At 40.3% G+C, this 12262-nt stretch overlaps 1 long non-coding RNA gene across 1 annotated transcript in view; it reads left to right on the top strand.

The window, feature by feature from the left end:
• LOC113594125 (uncharacterized) overlaps positions 1-12262 on the top strand; it is a 498940-nt gene that overhangs the window by 440176 nt on the left and 46502 nt on the right. The window contains exon 7 of the long non-coding RNA XR_003414417.2: positions 3353-3422. This is a non-coding gene — a long non-coding RNA (uncharacterized LOC113594125). The remainder of the gene's footprint in view (positions 1-3352; positions 3423-12262) is intronic.

Below are 12262 nucleotides of genomic sequence, written 5' to 3'. Positions count from 1 at the left end.
CTCTCTCTGTCTCTCCCCTGCTTGTGCTCTCTCTGTCTCTCCAAGTAAATAAATCAACTTTAAACAAACAAACAAATACATGTTTTAACCTATGATAAGGAAAAAAAATTTAACCTAAATGTCCAACAGTATAGAATTGGTGAAATAAATTTGTTGGTGCATCCACATAATAAATTGCTATTTAACTACAAAAAAAAAGTAAAATGTGTGAAGATAACTTAATGATATGGGAGAATGTTTGAACAACTTCATTAAGTTTAAAAAATCATGTTTTAAAATTACTTGCTCTTTTTAATCACAATGATATTAATATATAATAAGTATGATATAGAGAATATAAAAATATTATCAATAGTTATCCCTGGTGATATTATAGAAATATTTTCTGCTTTGTGTTTTATCTGGGTTTACCAGATATTCTACAAAAAACACAAACTTATTTAACAAATTTGTTAAAACATTTTTTTAATATGCCTCATTAGGTTGATGCACTGTCATATGATCTTTGGAATCTGGGTAAAAATGGCTCTAAAGGAGCCAATATGGTGTAGTGTAGGAGGGGGCAAGCCATGAAACCTGGATTTGAATTCCATTCCACAATTTAAGTGAATCCTCTTAAACAAGGTTTATAACTTCTTGGAACCTCTATTGCCTTTCCTGCAAAACAGATACATAGATACCAACTGCTTCTTAGGGTTCCTATAAGTATTAAATGATATAATTTGCATAAACCTTCAGGCTGGCAAGATTCTATGGATGGCAGTTAATGTATTGTATTGTTACTATTATTTCTAGTACAACTACACTACTAACTAGTACTACTACTATTACCAATACAATTATTAAGATAAAGGACCTTATGACGTTATGGGACTATTGTACAATTAAGAGAAGAATGCTGAAAAAGGAGAAAGGACAAGAGCCAGAAAGAAACTTTATGAATTTCTCTCTGGTTTTTCTTGTTTTATGGTTTTTCTTATTACCAGCCCTGTTAAAAAAACAAAAAACAAAAACAAAACACCTCAGTTGGGGCATTATTTTCAAGATAATTATGACACTTATCTTTGAACCTTAAGATCCAAAGATCCTTAGGATCCAAGATCTTAAGATCCTTAAGATGGATAGAAATTACACCCTGCTTCGTTTACAAGGAGTATCAGGGTTGTTTGTTTGTTTGTTTTTGTTGTTGTTATTTGCTTTTGACAGAGAATAACACTTCATGTAAGAAAATCTATTATAGGACCTTCTTTCAGGTATAATGCTGACAAGATATTTGAATACCTCATGGCTCAATTTTTCCACCTATCAACAAGTTTAACATTTTTAGTAGGCTTTTAAATAAAATATATAAAATTAAAAAAAGAAATATACAAAATGGATACATTAAAAACATGTGAAGATCTGAACACACTTCACCTTCACTGCCATCACCATAGGCCAAGCCACCATCAGTTCTGGTCTCTCTGCTTCTGCCTTTGCCCCACTGAAACCTATTCTGTATACAGTGCCAGAGCTGATACTTTTAAAACCTAAGTGAATTCAAATCAGTAGGAGGCAATTCCAGGCCAAGAGAGCCACATGTACAAAAGCAAGGAGATACAAAACTGTAAATATAGCTGGGAAGCTCTGAGTTTGGCATTGCTAGAGCTTCATGTAAAATTCAGGGACCAAGGAAGAGGAAGAAGATGAAGAGGTCAGGAGGTATCATATCCTGAAATTTCACATGTGATTGAGCAAAATGTATGTTTTAGGTGATAAAAATCAATTGAGCAAATTTCAACAGAAGCATGATAGCACCAGTTAAACATTTTAGGAAGATAATTCTGAGACTTCATAGAAGAACAAACTTCAGAGGAAGAAGAGAGAGGGGAAAAGGATGAGATTTAATACATTTAAGAACTCATCGTGGTGCAATATGATAGTGGTGCATAAGATTTTTGACCTAGCTCACTCAGACAGGATTAAAAAAATGCCTCAGCACACCTACTCTAACAGTTTTACTCTGTGGTGATTATAGAACTCAGAGAAACACAGATTCTGAATAGAACCATATTTTTCTTAATAAGAATATGTTTAGATATATATGAGTTTAGATATGATGTTTATTATTCAACAATTCCCTCTAAACTTATTTGATCATTATGTAGCTTATTGGGACATCTTTTATGGCCAGCCACCAGGCTGAAGATCTATGCTTAAAATCACCGGGTTACAAAGAAATTGTTATTATGTGGAGATAGAGGGGAAAAGATTTAGACAAAAGTCTTGAAGAAGTAGAATTGAAAAGACATGGTGATTAGTTGATTGGGATTTGAAGAAGGAGGAGTAAAAGTTGATACCTAGGTTTCTGGCTTTGATAATTATGTGTGGCCAACAGAGATAGGAATTCAGTATATGTGCTGCTGAAGTGAGCACAGGGACAGGAATTCAGGAGGAAAATCAGACTGAAGGAAATGAGAGATTATGGATTCTGCTTCATACATAAGTTTGAAATTATTCTGCATTATTCAAGTGAAAATAGGTAGTCAATAAAGGACTAAGGCATAGGGGGGATATTTGGGCTGGGTATGGTAAAATGACACAAATTGTCATACTATGTGAGTGATGCAGCCTCTCTGGGCAGCATTCTGAAATGTCTAAGGATGTTTTTGGCTTACACAATGACTGTAGGCGGTACTGCTGGCATGACTTAGTGGGGACCAAGGATGCTAAGTGTCCTGTGGTAAAAAGGAAAGTTGCACACAATGAATTGCCCCAGTCAAAATTCCAGTAATATCCCCACTGGAAAATACTGATACACTGGAAGGGAGAAGGTATAAAGTGAGCAGAGAAGAGGCTATAGTTAAGATAGAGAAGGAGGAACCAGCAACAGAAAGCAAGAAGATTGGGGGAGAATTGGCAAAGAGTGGTGGAAGCCAATGGAAGGAGAGAGTTTCAAGAAGATTAAACAGAGTCAAAGACAAATGAGAGGTTAAGAGTCCAAGCATAGCAATCCCAGAAATGTAAAACTGATTGTCCCAGGGTAAGTTCTTCCCAAGGAGAACTGAGGAGGGCAAAGGTGAAAAAGTTATTGGGGTGCTTTAAGCTATTTATACTCATTTCCAATAAGTATCATGTATTTTTTACCAGAAACACAGAGAACACTTTACAAGGTGGAATTAGCATTTGTGGTTCTGCCTAGATAATACAGACAAATGATTGTTTTCTTCTAACAATTAGTATACTGCTTGGAACAGAGTTTTTAGTTGACCTTAATAATGCTACTTTGTATTTTTAATGGTAATATTTTATAAGAGATTGTCTTACCTTAGTTATTGTGGCTCAGTTCCATAATTCCCACCTCATTTTACAGATGGAGAAAGAGAATCAGAAAGAGAATCGCCTCACCTGTGAAGATGTGCATATAATATAAGAAATTGAAGGTACTCATTTCTTACCTATGAGATTTCAGATGCTCCCTCCCCTTGGTTGCCCATTGTTTTGCTTAGATGAAAAAGCTAAATTTGCTAAGGCATTCTGATCTTATATGATACGGACAGAGTTCTGTATGGAATTTCTTAATTTTGTTTACCTCTTCCTTCCTTTTCCCCCTCCTTGGTTCTTTTGTTACTTTATTCTTTAACTTCTTCCTTTACTCTTCCTACTACTTACAGTAAGAAAGCTTTGAAACCAGTTTATGAAACGTCTAAAACAGCATATATAAAAAGCAGAGATGAAAGAAGAAAATTAAACAAGGGAGGGGTCATTAAATAGAAAGAAGACGTGTTGTTTTGGAGCAGCGGATATAAAGAAATGGGGGGAGGTAAAGTTGACATTGAAGGTGTTCCTAGTAATCAAGATAGGGGCAGAATTTTTTGTCCACATGGATTTTTGATAACCTAGTAATTGCAAACACAACTGGCACCTGGGTATGTTCTTAGCACAAGAATCAGGACAGGAAGCCACAATCTCCTGGTAGTTAAATACTACATCCTGCCCTGGACCACACAGAGCTGACAAAACCATCAAATCTAAATCCCTGCCTAAGGGAAAAGAAAAGCTCACAAGCTTGAGTGACACCACCCAATGAGCAAATAAAGGGGACCAGGGTGGGTGGGATGAGTCGGGATGGAATGTGCCCAGGAAAGCTGGAGCTCTCTAGTGTCAAGGAAAGCCAGGAGGAGCATGGAGTATGTTGACTGCAAGAATTCCAAGTTGTTCTTGGCAGCCATAAGTGTCAAGAAGTCCCATGACAAGCCTGGGTTAAAGACACGAGGGATCATCTAGAATGCAGTCCTCTTTGGGACAGAATGGAATTTTTAGCAGGCTATGCAGGCTGGGGTGTGTGAAGATTAAGGAGGTGTGGCTTAAAGTGGGGGCGGGGGGAAGAATCTAACACATTAGTCAAATAACATTCAGCTTTGGAGCAGAGGTCTTCTATCAAGAAGTCTTTACTGTCAGCAAGCTGTTGCATCAGAAGACAAAATAGCATGAGTTGCAGAGTTCTGGGGTATGTGGAATGCATGTTGCCAGAGTGAATGGTATGTGACAAATATGCGTTTGGGGCTGTGGCATACCATGAAGGGCACTGCATCCTTGCTAGTTTGTGGTATGCCACAGGGCCACGAGCAGGTGGATGAGAGCCATACTTGCCTGTGTCCCTTGTCTGAAGCTTGCTGCATACCAAATGCCCTCAATCATTTTTGGATGGGAAGCAACTTTTTGGTTGTCCTCTTTCATCACGGAAACTGTAAATTGACAGAAGATGTTGGTTTATGTGGAAGAGACACTGTCACTTGACTCTTAAGACAAGAACCAAAGGTTGGTTAATAGGCAGCACAGCTGTTGCCTGTGACATGCTTCCCACCCCGTATGGGCTCTCCTCGGCATGCAAATGATTTGGGTCTGACTTAGGAGGAAGGGAATACAGAGCTCTCTCTTAAGGTTTGTAGAACCTGGAGCTACAGAAGTCTACTCATTTGAAAAGGACTAATGTGGCTAAATGTGTGGACTCTGAAGTTGGTTGCTTAGGTTTAAATCCCTTTGCAATTTCAGGCTCCAGATCCGATCCTTCGCTTGAAGAATGGAGAGAAGAATAGAACTGCCTTTGTAGAGTGGCTATGGTATTTCAGGAGCTAATAGATGGAAGATGTGTTTGGAAACTCCCTAGCCCACATCAAATAACCCATAAATGATAACTAGCATTGCTATACTTATGATCACAATGCTTACACTGAGGAAAAGCCTAGCCCAAATAATAAAGCTCTTAGTGCTAAGGCTGCATCCAGCTCTGTGTGGGCTCCCCTGTCAGCAGGCGCCTGTTCCAGCCTTGTTCACTTCAGGCCTGGCCTCTCTGCCCATCCCACAGTTCTGTGTTACTCCTAGCAAAATAGGAATGGAGACAGTTGTCCCTTGGGCCTGGAAAGAGTGAATGGCTAGTGCTGGCATAGGTCCCTGGGGCCAGAGGCCCAGCTCTTCTATCCGAGGTGCTGAGTCATGAGCTGTGGTTACAGTCCCGGCTGCACCACTGCACTTGGCATGGCATCTGGGGAGGATTAGGAGATTATGATCAGAACAAGACACAAAGGAATTGCAGCTGATGTTGATAAGCGATTTGGAAGATTCTCAGAGGAAGGAAAAACATGAAGGCAGTCTGGAGAATCAAAGTGAGCGTGGGCAGAGAGAGCTCAATAGCAGGCAGGGGCATAAACCATCCAACTCAAACATGACAAGGGCTTCCCTTTCTGGTTTTGCTTTTTTGGGTGCTTCAAGGAAACTGTTGAAAGGACTTTGATTTTGACATTAGTCAAATAAAAACATTTAAAATGTAGAGCAAAGTCACTCATACATTGCTGGTGGGCACCAGAATCGGCTTCCTTTAGGTATGTCTTGTGAGAAATGGCTTCATGTTCCACCCTTTTATGATTGAATTTCACAGATTCTTTCAATGTCTTAATGAAAGGTATTGTGGTAGGGCTTTCAGAGACCAGGAGAAGTGAGTGGGTGTGTAGATATATTTGACTGAGAGGACTTTTCCAGAGTTCTTCTAATCACATTCCCTCTGTCAAAATTAGTGCTTTTCTTGGCAAGGACTCAAGCTTTCTAGGAGATGAAAGGTCAGGTTAGAGCAAAATCCACTGTCCCTTAAGCCTGAGTGGAGGAGACAGATGGCAGAAAGCTCTACCGTTGGCTATATTCTTTTATCTGCAAACAGCTCATGGGTGATTATTCTTGGTTCTCACTGCTTGTGACCCCCAGGAACTGTTCTGTTGGTGGTGTTTCTGCTAATAATGAGGAGGGAGGGCCAAAAAAAGAGAAGGGCCATTATCTAATTCATGGATTTGTCCTTTGAAGCTCACTGGTCCCAGAAATCCAGTCTTTCCTCATAATACCTTATCCCTTACCCATCTCCCTATTCAGGCTTTCCTATTTGGGGACCAACTGAGATTTGACTTGCCCTATAAAAGGGAGAAAGACTCCCCAGAACTCTTCCTTGCAAAGCAGGAGAACTCGGATAGGTCAAATGTGAAACTGTGGTCAAAAGGCAAGGTGGGGCCAGCATGTAGAGTGGGTCCAAAGTTCTACTATTCAGAAAACTTTGCTTTCTTCTTATATTTTATCACTGGTAGGAAGACTTCTCATATTTCTTATTGACTCAAGAGGTACTTGATATGGTTGCTTGGCCCCAAAGCCTGTCTGCCCCGACAACTGCAGAAGATCCAGAGATACACAGCCATCCATCAAATCTGACAGGACTGCCTCCTACAGCAGCTGTATTGTTTATGAAATGAATCACTTTCATAGCAAATCCAAAAGCAAACTTGTGCTGGATTTGACAGACGCATCCCCCTTCATTCTTCTCATTCCCTCCCTTCACATGCTTGCCCAGCTTCTGAGAAGCAGTCTAAGTTTGCTAAGGTGGAAATGAGAAACACAAAGCAGGGTTCTTTTTCTCAAACAAAGTCATCATATCTAATTTCTAGGTTTAGAGTAGTTCAGCATGTGTGTGTCTTCTCTTCACTCAGCACCAGTCTGTGGGGAGGAAAAATGAGCGGGCAACAATGGTGGCTGTTTTATGTGTACCCTGAGTTATAAGATCCTATTATTCTATTATTCTATTCAGTGGCCACATAGAAGGGGAATCTAAAATTCTTTCTGTAGCATCCATGTCTCAATCGCGATTGAACTCCCCACCCTTTAGGACCAGTAACAGCAAAATGAAATATAGGGTATTTGTTGGCTGTGTGACTGTAAGAAGGAACAAATGACAAAGATTAATTTGAGAAGTGGCCAAGGTATTGGGTGACAAAGTCACTCAATCTGGTTCAGCCTCATACGTAAAAAACAACAACAAAAAAACACAAAAAAAGAGTAAAAGAAAAAAAACAGGCCTAGGGATAAAATTTGAGAGATTCCAAAGAATTCATTCCTTAGCTCCTTTTTTTCTAGTAAAACTATTTTTGGAGTGGAGTCACCACACTTGATCATCCATCTTGACACCATGTGACTAGTGGGTTGACAATGTTATTAGATACTGAGGTCTCAATAATCTGAGCAAACTTAGTATGTGAGACATGGACAATGGAAGGATAAGGAGAACCCAAAGCACAGGAAAGGCCTAGGTGATGGCATTTAAGAGAACAGTTATTGAGCACCTGTTGTTTGCCAGCCACCGTGTTAAGCTTCAGGCTGCAACACTGAACAAGACATAGTCCCTACATTCAATGGAGGTAGTCTGGTGAGAGACATAGACATCTACACAGACAATTACATAAAATACAATAAACACAATGAATAGAAGTGCTATTTGATGCTATTGAAGGATATTGCAAAGCCACCCTGAGAAAATAAAACCTATCACTTAAGGAAACTGTGCAGTTCCTCAAGACTTCTAAAGAATTCAGACATGAACTATTCCTGGTGAAAAAGGCAGGGGACAGAAGATGCCACTCAGGAATCAGCGAAGTTTCTAAGAGAAAAACACATGTGAGTAAAAGATAAACAGGAATACTTATTGAGTGCCTAAGTATTTAAACTTTTGGCTGGGAAGAAATCATAAATAAAACTGAAACTTGGGAACCTGGGGGAAGGAGAAAGAATCACATTAAGTCCTACCTTAACTGATGCAGCCAACTATGGAAAACAGTATGGAGGTTCCTCAAAACATTAAAACTAGAAATACCATATGATCCAGTAATTCCACTACTGGGTATTTATACAAAGGACATGAAAACAGTAATTTGAAAAGATATATACATCCCTATGTTTACTGCAGCAGTATTTACCATGTGTAAATCAATAGAGAAGTGGATAAAGATGTGATACACACACACACACACACACTGGAATACTTTTCAGCCATGAAAAAGGATGAGATCTTGCCATGGGTTGAGAGGCTTTTATGCTAAGTGACATGTCAGACAGAGAAAGACAAATATTGTATGATCTCACTCACATGTGGAATCTAAAACACAAAGCAAATGAATAAACAAATAACAGAATTAAACAAGAAGCAGAATCACAACTATAAATACAGAGAACAAACTGATGGTTGCCAGAGAGGAGGGGATGTGGAGATGGACAAAATGGGTTAAAAGGGAGAGGGATATATAGGCTTCCAGTTATGGAATGAGTGAGTCATGGGGATAAAAGGTGCAGCATAGGGAATATAGTCATTAGTATTGTAATAGTGTTATATGGTGAGAGATGCTACCATTGTGAAAGCACAGTGTAACATACAGAGCTGTCAAATCACTGTTAAACACCTAAACCTGATGGAACATTGTGTGTCAATTATACTCAACATATATAAATTATATATATATGTGTGTGTGTATATACATATAATGTTATATATATATTATATATTCATATGTAAAGGGCACTAACAAAAGAGAAAATATGAGTAGCTCATAAACATATGGAAAGATACTCAATATCACTCACTCTACAAATACAAATTGAAATAGATGGAAGCAGGAGGGAGGCTGCTTTAGAGGTCAGCTGGATTCTGGCCTTGTCGTGAAGGGGACCGAGAGAAGAAATGCTGATTCAACAAGCAGAGGCCTATGTAGCTCTAAGAGACCTTAGCTGATTACTCACTGGATAATGGCCTAAGTTCTAATTTCACAGTTATCCTGGAAATAATCATGTGAGTTTAGAGCAGGGAATGGAAACCTCGTAACTCCTTTGGAAAAATCAGTTTTCCTTTGCTTCTTGTCATGGTCATGGGAGTAATCATGAGAGAAAAGGGGTAATGTTCTTTGACTATGACAGGTGACCCAGGGTGTTCCTTAATCAAGGTGTTTCTGTGATACAGTGAAGGGTCTTGAAGGTTTGAATGTTCGAATTTGGAGAAGGTTATGTCCCTAGAATATGCTACCAAACCTGGCTTTCCAAACCCCACAAAAGTGACCATATCCAGTATTTTTGTTTCCTTCTGATTTTAGGCTTTCAAGCAGCTAGCTATAGTTGCAATGACTTCCACTGTCCCTGTTATCCTTCCAAATCCATATATTGAAGTCCTACTCCCCAGGACCTCAGAATGTGACCTTATTTGGAGATATGGTCTTTATAGAGGTAATCAAGTTAAAATGAGTTCTTTAAGGAGGGCCCTAATCCAGTGACTGGTGTCCTTACAAAAAGGGGGAAATCTGGAGACAGACATAACAGGGAGAATGCCATGTGAACTTGAAGACAGGTATCTACAAGTCAAGGAGGGAGGCCTGGAACAGGTCTTTCTTTCACAGCCCACAGTAGGAACCAACTCTTCTTATACCTTGATTTTGGCCTTCTGGCCTGGAGGCCAAAAGGGAACTGTGAGACAATAAATTTCTGTTGTTTAAGCTACCTAGCATCTGTTACTTTGTTATGTCAGCCCTAGAAGACTAATTCAATCTCCATATTCAATCATATTCTTCCATATTGCTGCATCTAGAGTACAATAATTTTTTTTTTTAATTTGAAATGAAAACAATTATATTCTATGAAACTGTTTTCAGACACGAAAGACACAGAGAAATGAGGAGGGGGAAGAGGATCACTTGGAAATGTAACAAGTGCTTGTGGTATGAGCATCCCTCTGTATGCCAGGCACCATCTTGTATGCTAGAGATACGATAACTACAGACCTTATCGGAGCCTACAGTCTAGCAGGAACCAACTTGAACCTAGACAATTATGAGACAAGGGTGTGCATAGCCCGTTGAGGGAGCAGATCCTACTCTTAGGATCCAGAAGGACTTCTCTGACTTGGAAGTGACATCTGACCTAAAACCTAAATAATAGATAAGGATTCGCTAGTGAAAGGGGTGGAAGATAAATGAAAGACAGTGAGGGCAATGAGAGCAGTGTTTCCAGGCATAGGCAAAAGCCTCTGTGCTGCATGTATAAACAGGGAAGAAAGCTTGTCTTCCATTTTGGAGCTGAGGAAATGGCCCCAGAGTCATGAGGGAATAGAGCAAAGCAGGCAGAGATGTGTTGTGGGGTGGGGAAGTTCTCAGCTGCAGTCCCTAAGTGGGCAGCATGCAGGTGTGGAGGTGACCTTGACTTGGGTGGGTCACCTCGACTGCTAAATGCAGGAGGAATAATATTGGCTGCCTTAAGGGGCCCCTCAGGCATGGTATGCAATCTTCCTGACCCATTGGCCTAGTGTTCTCAGACAACACTTTCACAGCCTGATTTAGAAGCTTCTGAAAATGTTTTTTCAGAGCCTGACTTTGTGAGAGGACCAACCAACAAAGAAAACCCCACTTAGCTGATGGGAGAATTGTTGGGGCTTGTCCTCTGATGGGAGAGGCCACTCCCTCCTCTTCCAATCCCTTCCAAGAACCTTAAAGCTGAAAGGGCCTTTTATGTTTCTGATAAATGGTTTGGCAAACATTTGAGTCTTGGAATTATATCCTACCTGACTTGCCTTCCACTAATCCCCTAGTCCCTACCCCCTGCCCCCCATCAAAATATGTTGTGTCTCCTGGCAACACAGCCTGAATGTCTCAGGAAAGTTAATGTTCTCAAGGTGGCTTCTGGATCTTCATCCTGGCTTTGCCATGTATCAGTCCTGTCACTGAAAAATGTCATTCTCATCCCTGAATCCCAGTTTCTGAGATAATAAACCAGTTGGGTGAGAAAGGCTGCTAGTAGGATCCCTCCCAACATGAATGTTAGGATTCTATTATTCTTCTATATCCAAAGGCAACTTAATTCATCCCCAGTCAACCTAACCATGGCCTCGTCATTGTCAGAAGTCAGAGAAAGCAGCCTTTGGCAGTGTTGGGCAGTCCTAAGGCTCCTGTGTTGTCTTTAGTAAGTGTAGTGAAGAGTGGGTAAACATGAACCAGCAGAAACCCCATTTCCCCCTCAGCTCTCTCACCTGCCATCACCAATGGTGTCAACCTTCCCCCTCCAGCTCCCTCCCACTCTTCTTCCACCCACAAATTCATCCCAAAACTTTTGCCTGGGGGCGGGGGAATTCAAGACTTATTTCTTTAATGGTCAGAATTGTGCTAGGTCAAGACTTTTAACTGTGTATTTAATTAGTCATCTGTATGCATGTAACTTAAAGGCGTTCAGCTGTGCCTTTTTTATAGGATTAATAAAGCGGGTTGTAAATCACCTATGCAGCCTATAAAAGTATTTATAGCAGCTTTTCTCTCCCTTTGCCATTACAGAAGCTCTGTTTGAACTAGCTGAGGTTTGCATGGGGATAGTTCTACCCAGTTCTAGGAGGAAAGCGTTAACAGTCCCTTCCTGGCAAACCACAACTCCATCATTAGGCAATGCGAAATGTGCTGAAATGTTAAGCTCCAGCAAGGACGTTCCAAGGCGTTATTGCCAACAGCAAGCCTTCTGTGTTAATGAAAATCAAAATACAAAAAGCCAGTCAACTGCAAGCACAAAACTTAAGCCGAACTTGAGAAATATGACCAGAGCTGGAATGCCATGGCTTCTTGACTTCTATAAACCTTAACAGGATTTGGCAAGCCCTTCTCCAAGCTCATAACATTTGCACTGGCCAAACACCTTTCGGAACCACCTCAGCCAATTCCACAGTATCAGTGAGTCTGTAAAGGAACAAACCACCTTTTGTCTGATAGACATGCAGAGCTTTTGTGGGTAAAATAAACAGTTACCAGAACTGCTTCTTTGTTGTCAGGAGGAGGTTCATTTCTCACACACATTTCTCTCCAGCCTACCAAAAAAAGGTCTCAGGTCTTAAAAGAGAATTAGACCCATGTCATGTCCCCAGCGTGATTCCTCTTCAGGTCCTGCCTGACTGCAAGGG

Source organism: Acinonyx jubatus, chromosome A1 (assembly GCF_027475565.1).
Source record: "Acinonyx jubatus isolate Ajub_Pintada_27869175 chromosome A1, VMU_Ajub_asm_v1.0, whole genome shotgun sequence".
NCBI classification, from domain to species: Eukaryota; Metazoa; Chordata; class Mammalia; order Carnivora; family Felidae; genus Acinonyx; species Acinonyx jubatus.
The sequence above is the reverse complement of the archived record's forward strand: the minus strand, read 5'-3'. Positions and strand labels throughout refer to the sequence as shown.